Raw genomic sequence first — 12,318 nt, 5'->3', positions numbered from 1 at the left:
CCAAGGCCACCTCTACTCCAACAAGACCATACCTCAACCTTTCCAACAGTCCAGCAACTGAGAACCAATATTCAAATATATTATTTTATGGGGGCCACTCTCATCAAAACTACAACAATACTGACAGGAGAATGACAAAAATAGTAGTCACAAACAATACTTGATGATACTAGAAAAATTCAAAGAAAATAATAAAAAAGATGTGAATCAATATTAGAGCAGCCAGGAAGCTACAAATCTCAAAATGCAAGTCTTGAGGATAGCTGCAGTCTAGTATAGAGCCCCATCTCTCCAGATATGCTGCAGATCACATGTTAAAACAATGCATCCAACCATGAGCTTCTTCCTGTATTAGATCCACAGAAGAAACAATCATTACTAGAGGGAAATCATCTATAGTTTTACAGCCTTTGGCTATGCCAGCTTTGTTGCTTAGGAAATGAATGGAAGTATTTCAGAAAACCCTTCTGTGTTCTCCACTGCAGTCAGTATCAGTTGATCAACCTCATTCAGCCACACTGACGTCCAGGGAATCTCCCAGACAGTACCCACCCCTCTGTGTTTCAAGTGCCTTCTTGAAACCCCTTCTAGTGCTGTTAAGGCAATCCCATCTTACAGAAGACTTAAGTGCATTTGGGTGTCATGGGGGGAAGCTGATACAGGTGGACTGTGAGGACAAAATCAGCTTAAGTTACCTAGGGAGACCTTGTTTCAAAAAACGACAGCAAAAACTAAGTCAGGCAATATACCAGTTTTCTTTATTTCTTTTTACCACTACCTTTTCTTTCTTCATTCTCATGATTTTCCCAACTGGTTAGGTTAGAGGAGGTAAAACTTCCAACATTCCACATAAGAAACAGATGCTGGATTTAATCTCTACCCTTAGAAAGGACACACTGAGTGTCCGTGTGAGCTGTCTGGGACTTTGTGCAAGGTATCTAAACTGGATCTCTGAATCTGTGGTGTCAGCACTCTTTCTTCCACTCGGGGTGGCTGGTTCTAGTCTCTCCAAGAATATGTGAGTCTCCCTACCTTTCACACTAGACACCAAATGTCTTCCTGGAGGAAAACTGAATGTCTTCTTTCTAGTTCTTGTTATCACACCAACTGATGAGTGTGAGTGACAGAATGATGGTACTTTAGTTTGGTTTTTGTTTGTTTGTTTTCTGAGACAAGGTTTCTCTGTGTAGCCCTGGTTGTCCTGGAACTAGCACTGTATACCAGGCAGTCCTTGAACTCAGAGATCCACCAGCCTCTGCCTCCGAAGTGCTAGGACTGAAAGGTATGCACTACCACTATCTGGCTAGTTTTTGTGTTTTCATGTGTGCTGGTTCTCATTTATGTGGAGGCCAGAGGTCAACTGAAGTGTCCTCAACTGCTTTCTGCTTAATTATTGAGACAGGACCTCTCACTGAATCAGTTTGGTCAGATTGGATGACCAGTGAACCCTGTATGGTGATATTTTATTTGTGCTGAAATGTGATTTTATTTGTATGTTAACAAATAAAGTTGTCTGGAGATCAGAGTTCATAGCCATTAAGCAGAAGTCTGGCAGTGGTAGCACACGCCCTTAATCTGATCACATGGCAGGCAGAGTCTCTGTGTGTTCAAGGACACAGCCAAGCACGGTGACATACATCTTTAATCCCAGTACCAACCACAGAGACCTGGAGATCTATATAGATAGGCAGCGATGAGGAAATCATGTGGTTGGGTTTAGAGCCAATGAGAAGGTAGAATAAAAAGGCAATAAAAAGACAGACACACAGGAGAAGGTCGCTCTGAGGGGAAGGATAGCAGTGCATGGTAAGCTAAAGGCTGTGATCACTTGGGCTATTAACTCCTCATTTGGCTCTGTGTTTCATATTTAATAAGACCGTTTAGAATTTCATCTACATTTGGTGCCCAATGTGGCACAAATTCATTAAAAACTATTGGTGGCTTCACAGGCCAGGGGTTTCAAACCCCAGAGTAGCCAGAGTTTACAGGCCCCAGGCCCGGTCAGAGCTACCGGTCTGGCTGCACGAGGTCAGAGCTGCACTCGACTGGAGCTGCTTGCAGCTGAACCACCAGTTCACATGGTCGGGGCTTAAGGATGCCAGAGCTCAGGCCCAAATTGGCTCAAGCGGGAGCATGTCGCTGGAGTTTGGCTTTTAGACAAAATAATACGAGGCTACTCTTTCTTTCTTTCTTTCTTTCTTTCTTTCTTTCTTTCTTTCTTTCTTTCTTTCTTTCTTTCTTTCTTTCTTTCTTCCTTCCTTCCTTCCTTCCTTTCTCTCTCTCTCTCTCTCTCTCTCTCTCTCTCTCTCTCTCTCTCTCTCCACAACCACACTCGGTAGCTGTTTTGAAATTCCCTCAGATTTCTACTGTTCTACACAGACTTGGTAAGTCAATTAAGATATCAGATATTTTAAACAGTAAAACTACTTAAAAGGGAAAAATTTCTCCACATTAAAAAAATGGGTAATATCTGTACAATAGAAGGAAATAGATCTTTGTTTGAAAAACATTAGGCAATCTGAAAATGGAACAATTACAAGAGAGGATTAATGTTGATGGGATATATGTAACATTATTTATGCATATTATTAGTTTACTTATCCTTATTTTACAATTTAAAAAGATAGTCAATTTAAGTGCTAGGATAAAAGCTTTAGAAAAACCTGTCAAAATGAATTATAGAGAAATTCAGACTCAGAAGAATTTAAGGGTAAAATTATTTCAGGATTGGATTATAAGGTTACAGAAAGAAAGCCTGTTTTCAAACAATCAAACTTAATTTATCCAGTAACTGTACAGCAGCTATCTGATCAAGTGAATGTAGAAACTAATTGGACTCCAGTTGAAACGTTAGATTTAAGAAGGTTTAAGGAAGCAATAGTATCTTATGGCATGCATTCCCCATTTGTAAAGCAAATGTAAAACTCCTGGTCAACTTGTAATAGAATTATCTCTCAATACTAGAAAGAGCTGGTAAATGCTGTCCTTGAAACCAGAGCACAGCTGCAGTGGTGGGCATGTATTGCTGTGATGAGGCTAAGATGATAGAAAGTCAGTGGAGGGCTAGAGGTGTGGAAATCCCAGGATCAGCTTCTTGGAGAACGCCAATATGCTGAAATACAAAGAAAATATTTATATGATAATCAAACCCTAATTCTATGTTGAATGGCAGCCATGAATGCATGGGGCAGAATTGAGGAAGCAGGAAAGAAAACTGAGTCATTCATAAAAGTTGTAAAAGGCCCAAAAGAATCCTTCATGAATTTCTTACAAAGAATGTCTTCAGCAGTAAATAGAATGGTCCTGAATTCAGAAGCTAGCCAGATAATAATCGAATCTTTGGCTTTTGAGAATGCGAATGCAGCATGCAAGAGAGTAATCAGGCTGGTAAAGGTAAGATCTGCACCCTTGGAGGACTGGATTAGAGACATGACTAATGTTGAGTCTCATGGTCATGATGATATGGAGATAGGAGACGCAATTTCAAGAGGTTTGAGGAATGTCAGATGTTTTGGATGTGGAAAGCAAGGTCATTTGAAAAGCGACTGTAAAAAGGGCATTCCTAGAAACAATATTTCGTCAAGGAACTGAGAAAGAATTGGCCTTGGTAGAAAAGAACGTACATGAAGGGCACATGATCGTATTGATCCAAAGCTGGATTGCATTTTGGTTATTTTACCCTCTAGACATTCTCCTACAGAAATTTTAATGCAGAGGGAAGATGTTATATTGGAATGGATTTTTTTAACAAATAAACAGAGTAAAAAATTAAAAACTTATGTGGAAAAAAATCTGTGACTTTATTTTGAAAGGAAAATTGAAACTACATCAATTAGCAGGAATAGACCTAGCAGAAATCATCATAGCTTTAAGTAAGGAGGACATTGAAAATTTATGGGCAGTAAGTGAACTTGCCAAAGAGCTTGCAGTAGTTTTTGGAGAGAGTTTAACAGCTAATATCCCCAAAGTGATAGATTTGGTCTTATAAAGAGAGCTGATTGGATTTTGCCTAGAATTATATGGGAAACACCCATATCTGGAGCTTGTACATTTTATACAGATGCAAACAAACAAGGAAAGGCAGGTTGCAAATCAGAAAATTTAAGTAAGTGGTTCAAAGTCCTTATAATTCAGTTCAAATATTGGAACTGTATGCTATTCTGTTGGTATTAATGGATTTTTTAAACACTTCCAATATAGTAACTGACTCTCAGTATGCGAAAGAGTAGTATTAAATATTGAGATGGCAAAATTTATCCCTCATGAATCAGAATTAACTTCACTATTTATTCAGTTACAAGATATAATCAGGAATAGGAATCATCCTTTATATATAAATCACATCCAATCCCATATGGGTCTGCCAGGCCCTCTAGCACAAGGTAATGATGAGATGATAAGTTATTGATAGGAAATGTGCTGGAGGCCTCAAAATTTCATAAAAACATCATGTCAATAGTAAAGGTTTAAAAAAGTATTTTTCCATAACCGGGCAACAAGCCAAGGAAATTGTAAGGAAATGTCCTACTTGTTCCTTTTACAATGAGACTCCATTACTAGCAGGATGTAACCAAAACAGTGCTCAGAGGAATGAAATCTAGCAGATGGACGTGTTTCACTTTGCAGAATTTGAAAAATTGAATAATGTACAGCATACCATTGATACTTATTCAGGATTTCAATGGGCAACTGCTTTGAGTTCTGAAAAAGCTGATTCTGTAATCATGTATGTGCTAGAAGTTATGGCCATCATGGGTATACCTGCACAAATCAAAACTGACAATGCTCCAGCATATGTCTCTGTTAAAATGAAACAGTTTTTTGCTTATTACAATATAAAGCATATTACAGGTATACCACATAGTCCTACAGGCCAAGTAGTTATAGAAAGATCAAGCAGAACTCTAAAGGATATGCTAAATAAACAGAAAGGGGTAGCAACCCCCCCCCAGAGATAGACTGCATAATGCTCTATTAACTTTGAATTTTCTCAGTGCTAATGAGAAAGGAACAACAGCTGCAGAGAGACATTGGATAATAGAAAAAGCTACTGAATTAAATCAGCCTATATACTTTAAGGACATGCTGACCTCAGAATGGAAACCAGGATATGTGTTACATTGGGGACAAGGTTTTGCTTTTGTTTCTACAGGAGAAGATAAGCTGTGGATACCATCAAAATTGATAAAGGTTCAATTTGAACAAGACAGACCTCTTAGTTAGAAGAGGTGATAGTTCATCAACCAGCATGACCATCCAATTTAAACTACCTTAAACCATTAACACATGCATTTTCATTTAATCAGATATAACTTGTCAAAAGGGAACATCCCCAAAGTTAGTCTTAGGGAAAGGTTTTTGTTTTAGTCTTTTAGGGGAATGAAAGCTAAGGAATCTGAAGAACACTGGACAAATGAGACATTTGAAGAAAAAGGACAAATCATCTAGAAAAATGTCCCAAGACAAAGAATAAAATGTCCTATTTGTATATCATCTATAAAATTTCATAAGTCTTCCCAAATATTTGTTTCTGTTCTTCTCTAAAAACATTTAACACAAATGGTCTTCTTGTAGTCCCAGTTCAATTAAAAATTAAAGCTGGCTTTGGAGTTGGAGAATGGTTCTCTCCTTCATTAAACCTAAGCATGTTGTTAAAAGGAAAATACAAACTCCCTGTATCATGTCAGAAGAAAGAACCATCTTCTGATATGGGACAGAAGAAAACAGACAAACAAAAAATAAGGGACTGTTCTATCACTACTAATCTCAATTCTTTGATTACATTCTGATTCTTTAAACTTTTCTTAAAGTAAAAATTTTATATCAAAATTTACAAGATACATATATATATATATATATATATATATATATATATATATATATATATATATTAAACTTTGTTAGTATATTAATGGTCATATAGAGTACTAACTCTATAAAAAAGGCTTCAATTAGCTGCTTATACATGTCTTTGTGTTCAAGTCTCTATCAGTTTTCTGTAGGAAATCACCACCAGACATCAACTGAAGTCTCCACAAAGAAGATGGGGCCCCACAACAACAATGATTCCATGCGGACAATAATAATACCACTAAGCTGACAAACATCATCTAGAGATCAGCTTTGGACTACAAACTGCTCAGAGCAATTTTGAGATGACTAGCTGAGATGATCCAATTTCACAGACTACTTGAATAAGGACCTGAGATAAGCCCTGAACTTTGGTATTATGCAGAGACTGGACAAAAGATGATATAGCTACCTTTCCTAGAATTTGACAATTAACCCAATTTTTTTCTTTTCAGAATAAAGATGCCTTTGCCCATATCCAGCAGAAAGCAATTTTAAGAACATGACGTCCACATTCCCAAAGTGGTGGTATGGGGCAGGTAGTTTTTTGGTCTTTCAATGGTTTTGGGGTCTGGGATAATTTTCATTGTTTAGGAGGGTTTGTTACAAGTTGTTGTTAAGAGTTAGAAAATGTGCTCAGCAAAGGAGATTAGATTTAAGGTTCTCATTTTAAAAAAAGATATGTAGAAATGATAGACTAGAGGGTAGATTATTGAATCTACTCTGAAAGGAAAGAGAAGATATAGATACAATATAGAGAAAAAGATAGATTATTGAATCACTTTTAAAAGTCAATTACTAATTTTAAATACTTTACATTGGATTGGATTTTGGTATATTGTATACAAATTATATATCTATATATATATATTGTTAGAAAATGCTATATGTATATTTCTAATCTTGTTCAAGATATTGTACTTACACAGTTCATTTAACTATGTAATGCAATTTGCTAATTCTTGAATGTTATTATTACCAACTATTAGAATAAAAAGAAATGAAAGTTAGAAGTTAGAGATTACAGTTAAACTGGTAGTCATATTAGGTATGATTTCAATGTCAAGCAGATATATTTTAGATTGACAGGTTATCTTCAAACCTTTCAGGGATCTATAGAATATGGCATTTAAAATGTTTTAATAACTTAGAAATTTTTTTCTTTTTTTATGACTTTGAGACATGTCAGCTCCTGGCAACACCAATACTTCAGAGAAGACATGGGCATTCAAGAAACTGCATATAGAGTTAACTTTCATTACGGCAAAAGTTAGCCACTGGACAACAAAGTGTCCTCTAATTGACTACTGACAAACAGGAAAAAATGGACAGACCATGAAAAAAAGGACTACTGATTCTTGCCAAGACAAGTGTGGTTGTGGCTTTAACAATAGGCATCTTCTGAGGCCAGGACAATATGGCACCATCCCTGAAGTGGCCTTTGCAATCAGTGCCCCTTTCTTCAAAGGCAGCTAAACTCTAAACTAACAGTGGACCAATGGCTTCTGATGTGCAGTGGAATAACAGCTGAAACAGTTATTCTTGAAAGAGTAACTAAGCTGACAGAGTCTAACCTCTTAATGGTAGACTGGCATTGAATAAAAGAGATGAAGCCACCCACAAGCCGAGAAGAATGGACAGCTGAATTTAAAAAAATCAACAATTTCCCAAATTTAAAATCCTGAATCATGACATGACACTAGTGGAATTCAGGTGTTTCTGGTACATGGACTATTCTCATGAAATGTGAGGTCAAACTGTAGGCCTTGTGTACATCCTAATTCACAAATGAGTCTGTTGGATATGCTAAGCCTATAAGCTGAAGATGATGCCCCAATGTTGTGGAGAAACCTCGGGTGACTGTCTAGGCAGCTGGCTGTTTCTGTCAACTCCTTTTTTTTTTTTTTTTTTTTTGGAAGCCGGTTGCTTGTACTTCCTGGTTTTTTAAGGTAATATTATTTCCTTCTTGGGTCTCTGAGGGAGTTGAAGATTAGATACTTATAGTTATAGTTAAGGATTAGATAGTTATAGATTTCCTTGTTAAAAATTTCAGAGAAGAAACTCACTAAAGAGGTGTAAGTATATAAATTTGAAAGACATTATAAGATAGTTCTGTCAGTTATATAAGTTAGGATAGAAAGTGAATCAGGTACATTTTGGACTTACCAAAATAGGATAGATAAGGTAATATTTTCTCTGAGTCTATCAAATGCAAATGGACTAGACATTGTTTAGGTATTTATTGCTTGTATATATTGTATATAGTTATTGTATTTATTGTATATAGTTTTTCTTATATTAGTTATAACTTTTTTTCCTTTTTTCTTTTTATTTGAATAGAAAAGGGGAAATATGGTGATATTTTATTTGTGCTGAAATGTGATTTTATTTGTATGTTAATAAATAAAGTTGCCTGGAGATCAGAGGTCAAAGCAAGCCATAAGCAGAGTCAGGCGGTGGTTGTACACACCCTTAATCTGATCACATGGCAGGCAGAGTCTCAGTGTGGTCAAGAACACAGCCAAACATGGTAACAGGAGCTTTAATCTCAGTACCAACCATAGAGACCTGGAGGTCTGTATAGAGAGGCAGTGATGAGAAAGTCATGTGGCTGGGCTTAGAGCCAATGAGAAGGTAGAACAGGAAAGCAATAAAAGTGCAGGTTAGGCAGGAAGAAGCTTGCTTTCTCTGGGGGAAGCTACTGCTGGAGGTAAGTTAAGGCTAGTTGTGGCTATTGCTCTGATTTCTTTGGCTATTTCCTCTGTATCTGCCTCTGTGTTTCTTATTTACTAAGACTGTTTAGAATTTTGTCTGCACTTATAGCCTAACCAAACAGACAAAATCTCAGAACCTGCTAGGAATATAACCCTATATTGAAAAGACCCACATATGACTAGAGCATCATGTCCTCCTCAGTATCACCTCCCCTCAAGCAAAGTTTCAATTATACATTCATAGCTAGGTATCACTTCATGCTAGGTACCTTAAACTCAACCGCCAATGTTACAGGTACACAAAGAGATGGTGTTAGGGCATTCTAACTACCCCCTGCCTTACAATCAAAGCATGCTCTCTCTCTCTCTCTCTCTCTCTTTCTCTCTCTCTCTCTCTCTCTCTCTCTCTCTCTCTCTCTCTCTCTCTCTCTCTGTGTGTGTGTGTCTTTCTCCATCTCTCTCTATCTCTCCCATGCTCTCTGTCTCTCATACACACACAAATACATACACACAACTATGTATCTGTCTGTTACTTCTAGACATTTCCTCCCCACAGCAAAAGTCCCACATACACACACAGGGCTAGGTTTCTACTCCTGCTAGATACAATCTCCCTAGGAAGATCTCAGAAGAACCGCTAAGAGGACATGTTATCTAGCTGTGGAAGAGGAGTATAAATGCTAGATGTCAGGTACTTTTGGTATCCCCTCCCCTCTCTGTACCTCCATGTTTTATATTCATTTCACAAATTTGGGAGCCAGAAACAGTTGATGGAGATGACCTCTGACATTTGCCTTTCTGGATCTGGGTTCTCTCACTCAATATCATCTTTTTCACATCCATCCATTTACATAGAAAGATGACTTAAAAACAAAGAGGATTATTGTGCTGTGATTTTGCAATTGCATGCAGTTTACAGGACTCATTTCTTTATTAATGTGGGGCCTAATGTGGGAGCTCCAGGCCCAATGTGGGTGCCTCCACCCCTGGGTGTTGGTCCCAAATTGTGTAAGAAATTAAACTGAAGTAGCTGTGAAGAGCAAGCCAGTAAAGAGCTGTCCTCTGAATCTGCTAGAGATCCTAGAAAACTTCCCTAATGATGGACATTGAACAGGACATGGGGGCCAAATAAACTCTTTCAATCACATTGAGTTATGTCAGGATGTGTCTATTAATAATACAATGTATACTAGAACAATATCGCAGGACTAGCCTTAATTTGTAATCCTCCAAACTTCACCTACTGACTGTGGGATTTAAGAATGTAATGTAAACCAGTATGAAGAAATGGAAGTTTAAAGTTGACTAGATCTCAGGGAGAAAACAAATCAAGGACCAGTACAATACAATTCCATGTGGTCAGGTTATTTTAATGAAGTTAATCATCAAACATGTCTCAAGCAGACAGATTGGAGAAATACTGCTGAATGAGGGTGACACAAGAAATAGTGCCTGATGATATATACAGTGACAGGGAAGGAATCTGAGTGTATTTTCAGTATGATAAGTACCAATCAGAGGGTATAAACAGAGGAGTGCAATCATATGACTTGAGATAGTGAATCATGGGACATATAAGCAGCAACAGTGGTTGCAGGAAGGTCAGTTTAGGAGGCTGGCAAATGTGTGAAAACATCATGGCTTGTACACTCTCTGGATCCAATGTTGGTGAATATACCCACTGCACTCTGTGGAACACGGCTCATGAGGTCAGAATATATGTTAGCACATCGTGACCAGCATACACAACCATTGTAATACACATAACCTGGTTCATGAGATCAGAGGATGTGGGACATTCTGAATCCTGCCCCAGCAGACATCTCATCTCAATTCCTGTATTCTGGTTGGTGAGCTCAGAAGGGATACCACTTCTAGATCATCCAGCATCAGGAAGTTATCCCACCTACAAAACGGCACTGTGTGTCTCCACACTTGAGCTCAAGCAGAACACAGATGAGCCTAGTAAACCAAACTCTGAACACCAAGCATCAATCTAAACATTCCCCAACACAAAGGAAACAGAAGCACTCAAGTAACAAACTAAATCCAGATGAGCCCATGACAAATGCAGAAATAACATGGAAAACCCAGGACAACATTGTTGTGGCTGCACCTCGAGACCCCTGAGCAAGACCACCACAGAGCTGATATCTGATGCAAAACACACAGGGGTTTATTGATAGCAAGCAAGCCCGGGCTTGGTCCATGTCCAACACTCAACATAGTGGGTGGAGGAGGACGGCCCTGAGCTCTTAGGGTGAGGGGATTTTAAAACGGAAAAACCGCAAGCAGGGTGGCACAAGCCTTGGCATCATATGATTGGGTGAGGGTGTGTAACCTTTGGATTTACTGGTTGGGTGTTACAGTTATCATCTTGGGGGGGGCAGGACTGGAATAGTCCCAGGCTTTGTCCTTGAGCTGCCATGGGGGTTGGCTGGGCTAGCATGTACTGACTGTGGGGACTGACTCAGTGGGCCATGTTCTGTCCTGAAGATGCTATGGAGGCTGTCTGGTCTCACATGTTCACATAGACCCATGTATGTATCTCTTAGCTGGTGAGGGGTCCCAGACAGTAAACAACTGGCTGAAACTTGAGCAGTCAGAGTACTTACAGAAAGGGAGCTACTGCAAGGACTATGTCATAGCCCTCCCAGAAACTGCTTACTCAAGTCTCAGGAAACTGAAATTGAGGCCTGATCTCTGGGAGAAGACTGACAGCCTGTTATGGCTTCTGCTTGGTCCTTTCAATGTAACTCCTCCCAAAATGATCAATCCCAAAGTAGTGGCCAACAATAAAAGAGACTTCAACCAAATTCAAGGTTGGGTAACAAGGAAAGCCCAATGGCAGATGCATGGATCTCCCTGGGAAAGGTAAAAAAGAGTTCTCCTGGGTGAACTGGGGTCAGGTAAGGATGGGAGCATGAAGGTTTTGGTTGGGAGGTGCATGAAGGGGCATTCTACTGAGAGATGACTGGAACAGGGGAGCATAATGGGGCCAGGTAGAACATGATGCAAGGGGAACTCCCCGAAATCTATGAGGATGAACCCAACTAAGATGTCTAGTAATATCGGATACACAGCCTGAACTGGCCATCTCCTGTGATCAGACTGTTGACTACCTTAATTGTCATCAGAGAGTCTTCATCCAGTAACTGATGGAAAAAGATGCAAAGACCCACAACAAAACATTAATCCTCTTTGGGTTCAGGGAATTCTGCTGAAGAGAGGGAGGAAAGATTGTGGGTTCAGTGGGGTCAAGAACATCCCAAGATAACAGAAAACAACTAACCTGGATCATAGGAACTCAGTCTGAACCAACAACCAGAGAGCCTACATGAGACTGACTAGGCCCTCTACATATATCTGACAGCTGTGTAGCTTGGTCTACTTGTGAAACTCCTAACAATGGTAACAGGGGCTGTCCCTTGGACTTTGGCTGGCTCTTGGGAACCTATTTGTGGGTTCCTGCTGTGCAGTGCTCTGTTTCCCAACATGTACTGCTCAGTATAATCCCAATTGGACAAGTCCTGACTCACAGAAGGATAGAGAACACTGAGATGAGGTTCTTAGATGGACAAGAAAACATGGCTATTACTCTGGGAATATATTGGTGTCATTGGGCAGATACTGTTGTGGGCTGTGGGATGTGAGCACTTTTGAAGATCTGGCAGATCCAGTGCTGGGTGGTAATTAGGATAACCCACATGGCAGGGACCATGTCAAGGAAGGACTGATGCTCCATTAGTGGAAG

The sequence above is a fragment of the Peromyscus maniculatus genome, chromosome 23 (genome assembly GCF_049852395.1).
Source record: "Peromyscus maniculatus bairdii isolate BWxNUB_F1_BW_parent chromosome 23, HU_Pman_BW_mat_3.1, whole genome shotgun sequence".
In the NCBI taxonomy this organism is placed as follows: Eukaryota; Metazoa; Chordata; class Mammalia; order Rodentia; family Cricetidae; genus Peromyscus; species Peromyscus maniculatus.
This window is presented reverse-complemented; position numbering follows the sequence as displayed.